The sequence below is a fragment of the Osmerus mordax genome, chromosome 27, assembly GCF_038355195.1.
Source record: "Osmerus mordax isolate fOsmMor3 chromosome 27, fOsmMor3.pri, whole genome shotgun sequence".
Classification (NCBI taxonomy): domain Eukaryota; kingdom Metazoa; phylum Chordata; class Actinopteri; order Osmeriformes; family Osmeridae; genus Osmerus; species Osmerus mordax.
This window is the reverse complement of record NC_090076.1, coordinates 1,997,635-2,009,866: the sequence shown is the minus strand read 5'-3', so window position 1 is coordinate 2,009,866 and position 12,232 is coordinate 1,997,635.

Below are 12,232 nucleotides of genomic sequence, written 5' to 3'. Positions count from 1 at the left end.
CGAACACAGCAGTAGTCTAGTAATGTACCGTAGTAGTACAATTTACCGGAGCAGCTTCTCCACACAGGGCTATATCGCATTTTGCGTTGTTACTGACAATGATCGCTACCAGTGAGCTTTTTATGAATGAGCGATTTTCCACTAAATAAATGTCAAGCTTATTTACGTTTTGGGGGGCATATTTTCAGTTAGCAGATGGTACTGTTTGAATCGCGATTCCATCTTCTACTGCCGGGTAACGTCGTAGAATAATCTTCAAAGGGGGTTCTTTATTAATGAATGAATGCAATGAGTAGGCTAAATGCATGAAAATATAAAGAGAAGGGAAAAACTTAAAATGACGTATAAGTCATAGAGATTAGGTCAATTCTTACACCGGTCTGCCAAATGTATCCGTTTTGATTCAACGATGAGGCTGCCTCTTGCAGGGGAAATGAGAAGACATCTATTTCATTCTACACTTCACTCGTATTTTCAGTTGTAAATAAGCAGCAAAAAAAAAAAATGCTTTTAAATCTATAATCTTTATAAATAATAAGTAGGCATTTTTATATAAAATATACAGAAATATCAGTTGTAAAAATGTCATTCAAAAACGGACCCCTGTGCAACCGACGCAAGCAAGCACACCCTACAATTTCCCCAGAAATTGTACCCTCTCTAGTTTGATTTGCTATCTTCGTTTGACCTTCAAGCACATTTGCGTTGGTCTGACGGAACGGAGTGTATTTTGTCTAAGCGGACCACATTCATGCCAATGCTAAATAATTATATATTTGATGACCCATTCTGAAGGTAACCAATTCGATTTGTTGTTCAAGTTTTATGTCTCCTGCTATAAAATTATTGTTGTAAAATTACACTGGTGGCGTTGCTAGAATTCTTGATCAAGGATGACTAGTGAAGGCTAACTACTTGGGTCATTCTACAGATTTGGTGACATTTCAGTATTGTCAGTGTCCCAAGATGTACTAGTGTTATAACTTGTCAGAACATTTATAAACTTTAACAAAAAAACAAAGTTTTACATGTTTTTAATATGGAGTAGAGAATATGATTTTAAACAGAGATGAATTTCAATACTTATGTTTGCTTTTCTTAGGAGTATTAAGAATTTTGCCTGTCCCTATTGACCATCATGCAAATGGCGTGACTCATTTTGAGTACACAGTGTTAAATAATAATGTTTTTTTTTTGTTAAATTAATTGTATATGCCCCCTTATTATGCATTATCCATTTTCTCAGCATAAGACATTTAATTTTCTGAGAAATTCAGGCTTTACCCCTGTCCTTGTATTTCTTTCAACCCCGTAACGCAACAATACCCCCACTCACAATTAAATAATGGTTTGATCTGTGGACATCATTTATGAGGAAGTGACATCATACAAGTCTTCAGAGAAGCCTGGTGTGACAAGTGGTAAGCTGCTCTCTCACCTTTTATAAATATTTCATGTTTTTTAAGCACATATGGGCTTTGTCAAGAGTTGAATACCTGAGAATCTTAACTAATTCATAGTTAAGATTTGACCAAGAATTGTTTTTATAGCTATGAAGTATAACAATGTCTTTTGTTGAATAAGGCCATGTGGCACACTGCTAGCTGCTAGCATCCCGAATTAGCAACAGATTAGCACAAAATCTTCAACCCTGTCACATTCAACCCCATCACAATGTTACGGGGTTGAATGGCTGTTACAGGTTTGAATAGCTGTTAAATCTTAGCAATATTTAATGTATATTGCTTAATACCAATCATATTTTCTTGTTGAATGTTTGTTGTTTACGGTTTTACAGTATCAACTAAAAGTACGAGGAATATTTGAAAATAATAACTTTAAAAAAGTGACAATTAATTTGTTCTCTCTCCTATATACATTGACATATTTAAGAGTATTATCTGCAAGTTCACATTCATTTTACAACATAGTGATTAAAAGGATACAGTAATTAGTTTTGGAGAGTAAACTGGTCATTGACTTGACCTTGACCTACAATTTCAGATTCAACAATGGCAAAAACAGCAGCAGAAAGGCAAAGAGAGTACAGGGCAAGAAGAAATGCTGATCCAGAATGAAGGGAAAAGTACCTCAGGAGTGAACGCATGAGATGGACAAAAGATGTTTTAGCAGGAAAGAAGAAAGGAATAGGAGATCTAGATAAGAGAGGTCAAAAGATGAGGAGAAAGGGATGAAGAAAAGCGAAGGAGCGGCAAAAGCAAAGGGAAATGGCTGTTAATACTATTGCCACCCCTCCACAAAGTCCTGATAGAGACGTGGTGATGCCACATGAGCCCACAAGGTTAGGAAAAAGATTGAGAGAGAGAGAGAGAGAGAGAGACTAGGAGTGCAAAGGAGTGCATACAAATATGATTTCTGGTAACTTTGTACACTATTTCTTCAAAACTGCCTTAACATTTATTTATACTGCTTATGAACTTACCTTGTTATGATTTGATACAATAAATAAAATTGAATTGAATTGTCTATTTGTTTGTTTTAGACAATCTGTGAAGGGGAAGAAAAAATCAAGAAAAACAAAAGACAAATTGAGAAAGCAGGTAGCTGATTTACAGAAATGTCTTGATGAAGAAAGGAGGGCCAAAGAAAAGTACAAAAAAAGGCTCCAGCGTTTAGAAAAGAAGACTTCGTCAAAATCCACAGCTGTACCAAGTGATGTCAAAAGATCTGCACTGCATCACACAGCACTCGCTGCTCAAATAAAGGAGCATTATAAAAATGCAAAAACTGAACGAGAGAAGCAAATCCAGAGTAGTGGCAGGTAACATTATTAAGAAGTATAGACTGCAATCATTTTCAGAGTCTGCTTTGGGTTTTTCAAAGAAAGAAAATCTCAAACTTTGTGGACATCAAGAAGAGGGTGAGGGATTTCTTCACACGTGATGATATCAGTAGAATGACCACTGGCAAAAAGCAAACTAAAACAAAGAACAAACAGAAGATGCAGAAGAGGTTCCTCCTTGACACTTTGAAAAATCTGCATAGGAAATTTCTTGCAGAGAACACAGAAGAAATTTCATACTCCATGTTCAGCCGCCTCCGGCCTTTCTGGGTGGTTTACCCTTCCCTTGCTGATCGGGACACTTGTATGTGTAAGCTTCACGAAAACCTGACCTTTGTCGCAGAGAAGCTCAAACAAATTAAGCTTATTGAATCGTCAGTGCTTGAAGATTTAGTTGAAAGTGTGTGTTGTAGTTCCTTGAATAAGCAGTGCATGTACGGTGAATGTGAACAATGCAAGAACCAAACAGTTCCAATGTCAAGCTTGTATGCTGCTGATGAAAATGTTGTCTTTCTCCAGTGGATGGTCAAAGAAAAGCAAAGAAAAAATGAGGAAGGTCAAACGGTAAAAGTCACTGTGAAGGATGAGGTAAACATGACGCAGGAACAACTAGTACAGTTGTTTCATACGCTCCTCTTCAGGTTTCGGAAACATTTTCAACATTAAACAGCAGTATGCTTACTGTCGCGAACTCAAGAAAAACATGTCTGCAGATGAGTGCCTTATCCATATTGATTTTTCAGAAAACTTCACCTGCAGATATGGGACAGAGATACAGTCTGTTCACTTTGGTTCATCTCATGAACAGGCCGTCCTCCACACAGGTGTCCTCTACGTTGGACAGAATCAGCAACCAACTTGCTTCACCACCATTTCTCCATCAAGGAATAAGGCTCCTCCTGCTATCTGGGCACACCTCAGTCCTGTGCTTGATGACCTGCAACATACCCACCCCAACATATCAACAGTACACTTCTTCAGCGATGGCCCTTGTACCCAGTACAGGCAAAAAGGCAATTTCTTTCTGTTCAGCACAGAACTGGCCAAGAGGGGCTTGAGGGCAGGGTCTTGGAATTTCTTTGAAGCAGGGCATGGGAAGGGAGCAACAGATGGTGTTGGTGCAACCCTAAAAAGAACCGCAGACAGGCTGATAAGTCAAGGATGTGACATCCCAAATGCTCATACTCTGTACAGGGTCTTAGAGGAGAACAACACTGCCATCAAGCTTTACTTCATTGAAGACGAGGCCATCGAGAAAGCCGTCCAAGGTATGCCAGCCAATTTGCCAGTAGTTCCATCCACAATGCGGATCCACCAAGTTGTTTGTGTGGCTGCAAGGCAAATTGCCTACCGTAATGTAAGCTGTATGTGCACAGTCTACAACAAGAAACTGGAATGCCAGTGTTTCAATACACAACATTTCACATTTACCCCTGAAGTTACATCAGTCGTGTCACAGAGGGAGGTTGATTGGGCAAATCCAGACATATGCGGGAAATGGTGCGTGGCCAAATATGATGACGATTTCTATCCCGGAATAATTCTAGCCACAGATGAATCCCATGTGCAGGTCAAATGCATGTGCTGTGCGGGACCAAATAGGTACTTCTGGCCACTTCTTGAAGATATCCTGTGGTATCCATTTGAGGACATCTTGGAACACATTGATCCCCCTAAACCGGTGACTTCTAGGCACATGGAAATACAGAAGGAAGTGTGGGCTAGGCTCTCTCAGTAAAAATGGTGAACAAACTGTAGGCTTACCTATAGGTCATTAATGTTAAGATGTTTGCTTAACCCTTGTTATCTTCGGGTCATTCTGACCCATCAGTCATTGTGACCCACCGTCGTATTGCGACAAATTTACCTCATACAAAAACAAAGTGAAGCATTTTCTTTTAACTGTCGGGCTGTCTCAGACCCCCCACATTGGAATGGTTAAAATAATTATTTTTATTTGTTTTTGTATTGGGTAAAATTGGGTAAACACAACGATGGTTCGTTATGAACCTTTGGGTCATGTGACCCGAAGGCAGCAAGCGAGGGTTAATGTTCAAACATTCAAACAACACAGACATTCCTGCCATTACTCTGGATATTTCTATGAAATCAATGAAATGTTGTAACTGTTGTTAGTTTATTAATGTGTTTTAATCTGTCTAGATTTCATCTTGATTATTTAAACTTTAAAAGCTATGTTGACAGTATGTTTAAAAATGTTTAAAAAATGGCAACATGTTAGTGATCTCAAAAGATAAAACATATGACACGTGATGCTTTTCACTCAACCCTGTTACATGATTTTCAACCCTGTTGCGGTGCATTCATCCCTGTTACGAGATTATTTTTTTACATTTTTTTATTAAATACACAAAATATAACATCGATAGTGTTTTTATTGTGTGTATTAAATCAGGGTAAATAAGGCCATTTCAATTTTGTCAGGAATTACGCAGCATTCTTGCACATTTCTTGCGAAAATGTGGAGTTAGATTAGAAATTTCTTCAACGTAAACTGGAAAGGATGGTGCTGGTCGGTTTTTCTTGATTTTCTCTTAAATTACAATATGCCATTATTTACAAGGGACATCTAAACTGTGAGATTATGCCAGAAGCTGATCTCAAGCTTATTGGAAAAATGAATAGTTGAATAACAAAATGACTGTGACGGGGTTGAATTAAATTGGGACTTGTTTGAGAAAATAATACAGAATAATAACTTAATACTCTACATTGAGATGGGAAAAGGGTAGTACACACATTACTTTGTCACATCAAATAAAAAAAAGCTTAAGATTTTAATGTTCATTGTTTCATCCTCCTAAATCACAAAAGGCACCGAATCTGTAGAATGACCCACTTACTAACCGAGAGTGATATCAAACTGAGGCTTTAACATATCGACCGAGCTTTAACGAGGTTGATATGCCGAAACCGAAGTTAGATATGGATAGTAAAACTCAAACTGATCGCTTTCGCTCATTTTGAAATTTTCGTCGGAGGGCATTACGGATCCGTATTGAGCTGTGAGTAGGTCACCACGCGGACTGCGCATCAGCCAATCGGAACGCTCGTACTCGTAACTTTTTTGAGTCTTTTGTTTTTAACTCGTGTTGTCTCATGTGAGGCAGTTGTTTTTGTTTGTAATAAATAATCGAGTGTGATGAAGTATGGTATTTTGTACCATTTCTTAATTGAATTTACAGAACAATTACTATACCGTGATATATACCGTAACCGTGATATAAAATGACTCATACCGTGATAGAAGATTTTGGCCATATCACCCACCTCTAATTGCATTCATTCATTAGGAACCCCCTTATAAACAAGCTATTCTAACAACGTTGTCACCAATATCAATATTTCAGATGGAATCGCGATTTAAACAGTACCATCTGCTAACTGAAAATATGCCCCCAAAAACTTAAATAAGCTTGACTTTTATTTAGGGGGAAATGGCTCATTCTAACTTCTTGCCTTGGTTGCACTGGTGCGCCTTACAGTTACAGTTTTTTACAGTCGCTTGGACATATTTCTCAATACTTAAGTCACGTTTTCAAAACTCGTCACACAGTGAGCACATCAGAAGTATATGTGGGCTAAACTGTGGATCATTTATCATTGCTTTGGCACAAAATGCATTCAATGACTAAATCTTTCAAATTACATTCATTCTTTTCTCACTTCGACACAACTGCCAAAACTATGTACCTACAGGCCAATTTGCACATGCTTATGACGCGAAGAGAGGTAAGGCTTTGAGATGTAAATTACAAACAACCTTCTCTACCACAACACTGGGCCCTCGGTGTAATCCCCAACAACTCAGATGAACACACAGAAGTAGCAAAAATCACTATACTTTATTTGGTACAAAAATTCATAATACAAGGCTTAGGTATGGTAAACTCCAAGAGAGCATACAACACTGGAATAGACACAAATGTTCCCTGTGTGGCATAAGAACCGGGGTTTAGGATGGAACCAGCCCAAAGAAGCCCTAGCCCCCCCCTTAGCCACCTGCTGCCCATGAAGTGTGCTGCCACAATTAGACTCTAATATGCACTGCAAACTGTCACACCCACCCAATGACTAGACTAAGAAGCTCACTGCACTCAATTAGAAGGCTAGAATATTGCACTGCACCGCCATCATGCGCACACGTTAAAACCAAGGTCTGCAATTCACACTCGCCACACAGGGTAGGCCGCAGGCCAGGCGCCGGGGTCTGTCAGGCCACAGTTTGAATTTATTCCAACCCCAATCCCTACCCCTCTCCTGAGTTTAAACCACCCAAATCCCACACAAGCAAGTAATTACAATTAATATTTTCTAATATCTAAAATATAAATGGAATTAAGGTCCGCTTCCCACGAAAGCAACCCCCCCCCCCCCCCCCCCCCCCCCCCCGTAGTCAATGCCGCTGATAGTTCAGTTCCAACCTCAGAGTTCAGAAGCAGTGTCCTCGTCCCAGCACCGGCAGTTGGTCACCAATAAAGCGTCTGTTATAATCCCGAACTAGGTCGGCACTCCCACACCAGCTCGTGGAAAAGTCCACTATAGCCCGAGACGATAGCTGGAACCTCCGATGCTGTTGCGGTCTGATGCGCGTCGCTCTCCGGAACTAGCAAGATACAATGATAGTTCGGTTAGTACAGGCCGCTTAAATAATATGCTTTACACCAGCTTCAGTTGTGGAACGTCCCTTCGTCCGGCGGTTCACGTTGCCACAGGGATTGTAACGTCCTTCGTCTACCGGAATCTCCCCTCTTCGGGCTGCGTCCCTCTTTTCTGGGCTTGTGCGCCGAGCGACCACGCCCCCCTCCGGAGTCGGCACCTGTTGACAATCATCCAACCCAACACTCCCTCAACCAATTATCCCATCAACACCTTATGACCCGCGACACTTACATACTGTTTTCAAAACTGTTAAACTTCAGTTCAAAACAATAACATAATACAAAACTGAATAAGACAGAAATTTGCTACATTTCTACAGTAATATTGTAATGAAATATATTTTTCGAATCAAGAAATTCAATGCTATAAAAACAATTGGACCAACCACAGCTGATTCGTATTGTAGCTGAACACCTACACAGGTGTTCAACACAATATCTTCCCAAGTTATTTCTTAAATTTGTTTTTTCCAATTGTTTAAGCACAATTTTAAAAACGGCTCACTTTGTCAAAACACAACACACGATTCACACAACTAGACACACAAGTAGCAGAACACCTCCAATCTTTTGCAAAATGAAACACTTCGTTCAAAACTATACAATCATGTATAAAAAAACATTTCTGTCACCGTATGCCACACACATGGTTCATAAAATTGGACTCTGTTTGAACCAGTTACACACTGTAGTGCAAAATTTAAAACACTTTTACACTAACTATTCTTTTCTAATGATATAACCTGCTTGATTTTGTCAGAGATATTGTTCCAGTAAGTACGTACAAGTACATGAATATGTTGACCAAACACAACACCAGGGGGGTGTTCCATCAACGTCGCTAACGCAAGTCGCGCTAACACGAATAAGTCTCACTTGGGTAAACGTCAACTTAGACTTAAGCCTCAAGCCGTTCCACTAACATTCCGTTCCACTAACAGGCAACGCTAATTCAAGCTAGACCTCAATAAGCTTAGACTGTGCAGCCCAGATCAGGCGATCGTCGAAAAGAGGAGTTATGTCGCAAAAAGTATAGCGTAAAGCAGCAGAGGGGTGTTGTTTCTGCAGCGTAAATTGATTTTTTGAGTTTTTTTTGAGTTGTCCCCAAAAAGGGCAATGTTGCCGCAATTAACACGGCAAGGGAGACAACTTGTCAAACCATTACAACCGTTAAAATGCGTAAATTGTAGAACTACCAAATCTACTTCTAGCACATATATATATATATATATGCATTTAGGCCTACTGATAATTAGTGTAATTTGATGAGCTGTCTGAAACCGTTCTGACAGTAGGCTAGCCTATGGCCGATATTCTCAACAGGAGATTGAGAATAATAGCCCAAAAAAGAACGTGGCAGCAATTGAAAATTGTAGGATGAAATTCAAAACACTGAAGAAGGCCATGGTTAACTGCACTTGATGTGGGCTAATAATGTTTTTGTGTTCACATCTTGAACAAAATTAATAAATTACTTCAAAATAACTTTGTCACACGCATTTATTAACTCCATCCATCATGTTCCGCTTGTCCGGGGGTCGGGTTGCGGGGGCAGCAACCTAAGCAGGGAGGCCCAGACTTTCCTCTCCCCGGCCACTTCCACCAGCTCTTCCTGGGGGGCCCCGAGGCATTCCCAGGCCAGCCGAGAGACAGTCCCTCCAGCGTGTCCTGGGTCTTCCCCGGGGCCTCTTCCCAGTGGGACGTGCCCAGAACACCTCACCAGGGAGGCGTCCAGGAGGCATCCTTATCAAATGCCCGAGCCACCTCAACTGGCCCCTCTCGACACGGAGGAGCAACGGTTCTACTTTGAGCCCCTCCCGGATGACCGAGCTTCTCACCCTATCTCTAAGGGAGAGCCCGGACACCCTGCGGAGAAAACTCATTTTGGCCGCTTGTATTCGCGATCTCGTTCTTTCGGTCACTACCCACAGTTCGTGACCATAGGTGAGGGTAGGAACATAGATCGACTGGTAAATAGAGAGCTTCGCCTTTCGACTCAGCTCCTTCTTCACCACGACGGACCGATGCAGAGCCTGCATCACTGCGGGCGCCGCACCGATCCGCCTGTCGATCTCGCGCTCCATCCTTCCCTCACTCGTGAACAAGACCCCGAGATACTTGAACTCCTCCGCTTGGGACAAGATCTCCTCCCCGACCCGGAGATTGCACTCCACCTTTTTCCGGTCGATAACCATGGCCTCAGATTTGGAGGTGCTGATTCCCATCCCAGCCGTTTCGCATTCGGTTGCGAACCGCTCCAGTGAGAGCTGGAAGCCAACAGGACCACATCATCCGCAAAAAGCAGCGACCCGATCCTGAGGTCACCAAACCGGACCCCTTCAACGCCCTGGCTGTGCCTAGAAATTCTGTCCATATAAGTTATGAACAGACTTGGTGACAAAGGGCAGCCCTGGCGGAGTCCAACCCTCACCGGGAACAAGTTCGACTTACTACCGGCAATGCGGACCAAACTCTGGCACCAGTTGTACAGGGACCGAACAGCCCCGATCAGGGAGTCCGGTACCCCGTACTCCAGGAGCACCCCCCACATGAGCCCCCGAGGGACATGGTCGAATGCCTTTTCCAAATCCACAAAACATGTTCAGACTGGTTGGGCGAACTCCCATGCACCCTCCAGAACCCTGCCGAGGGTATAGAGCTGGTCCACAGTTACACGGCCAGGACGAAAACCACATTGCTCCTCCTGAATCCGAGGTTCGACAATCCGACGGACCCTCCTCTCCAGCACCCCTGAATAGACTTTCCCAGGGAGGCTGAGGAGTGTGATCCCCCTAAAGTTGGAGCACACCCTCCGGTCCCCCTTTTTAAAGAGGGGAACCACCACCCCGGTCTGCCAGTCTAGAGGCACTGTCCCCGATGTCCACGCGATGTTGCAGAGTCGTGTCAACCAAGACAGCCCTACATCATCCAGAGCCTTAAGGAACTCCGGGCGGACCTCATCCACCCCAGGGGCCTTGCCACCACGGAGCTTTTCAACCACCTCGGCGACCTCAGCCCCAGAGATAGGAGGGCCCCCCCCAATGTCCCCAAACTCTGCCTCCACGTCGGAACGCGTTTTGGTGGGATTAAGGAGGTCTTCAAAGTATTCCTTCCACCGATCCAGGACGTCCCCCATCGAGGTCAGCAGCGCACCATCCCCACCATATACAGTAATCCCTCGTTTATCGCGGGGGTTACGTTCCGAAAATGACCCGCGATAAGTGAAATCCGCGAAATAGAAAACTTTTTTTTTTGCATGTCCAGAAGTTTAACTTTATCTGAGATAGGTAGCATCTTCCGCCGTTTGGGCCCATCCGCAGGTGCTTTTGTCGGTCCAGGCCGTTTCGTCGACATTATGGGTTTATGAGATGTTCGAAATTACAAGATAATTTGGCCAACTTAATGTAAATTTGCCAAGCTGTTTTATGTACGTACACATAACTGCACGAGACGACAAAATGATAGCACAATTCGTAGCATGTTTTGATACAAGAAGCGGGAGTGAGTTTTTAGCGAATCAGAATGCAGAGCACAATGCACCAAAAAAAAAAAAAAATGCATTATGAAAATCCGCGAAATAGCGAATCCGCGATAAGTGAACCGCGAAGTGGCGAGGGATCACTGTACAGCGTTGACAGTGCACTGCTTCCCCCTCCTGAGTCGCCGGATGGTGGTCCAGAACCTTTTCGAAGCTGTTCGGAAGTCATTCTCCATGGCCTCGCCGAACTCCTCCCATGCCCGGGTTTTGGCCTCCGCGACCGCCAAAGCCGCATTCCGCTTGGCCTGCTGGTACACATCAGCTGCCTCTGGAGTCCTACCAGCCAACAAAGTCCGATAGGCCTCCTTCTTCAGCTTGACGGCTTCCCTCACCTCCGGCGTCCACCCCCGGGTCCGAGGGTTGCCGCCGCGACATGCACCGACCGCCTTGCGTCCACAGCTCCGGTCAGCCGCCTCAACAATGGAGGCCCGGAACATGGCCCTTTTGGACTCAATGTCCCCGGCCTCCCCCGAGACATGATCAAAGCTCTCCCAGAGGTGGGAGTTGAAGCTCCTTCTGACAGGGGATTCTGCCAGCCGTTCCCAGCAGACCCTCACATTACGTTTGGGCCTGCCAGGCCTGACCGGCGTCTTCCCCCACCATCGTAGCCAACTCACCACCAGGTGGTGATCAGTTGACAGCTCCGCCCCTCTCCTCACCCGAGTGTCCAAGACATTCGGCTTCAGATCCGACGACACGACTACAAAGTCTATCATCGAACTGAGCATTTATTAACTGATAGGCTAAATTCTGAGCTTTAAGATAAAAGGGAAAGATAACCATGACTAAAATGGGGATTCACTGAAATAACTAGTATTGCACAGATCCAGCACCGACTTCAGATCAGAAGGTGACCAAAACTGTAGCACACTTTGCTTGGCAGAACAGTCATTTAAAATTGCTCAGCATGACTAAGAATATATCATTATTATATTACGCGTGCATATTTAATCCAAATCCAATTATTACTATTCTGGCTGACAGTGTATGGACAGCTGCCCCATATTTCCAATTAACATAGTCTGCCTCCACAGATCCAGAGGGGGCTTGGACAGTGACAGACTGTGGCTGTGCCAAGGGTTGTCACAGCCTCACTTTGGGAAAGCATGCCCTATAGTGGGAACATTAGGGGAGACTGTTGGGCACAGCATCTAATCGTCTTCTTTGGAAAGGGCAACATTTGGGACACTGTCATGTAGGGGCAGCATA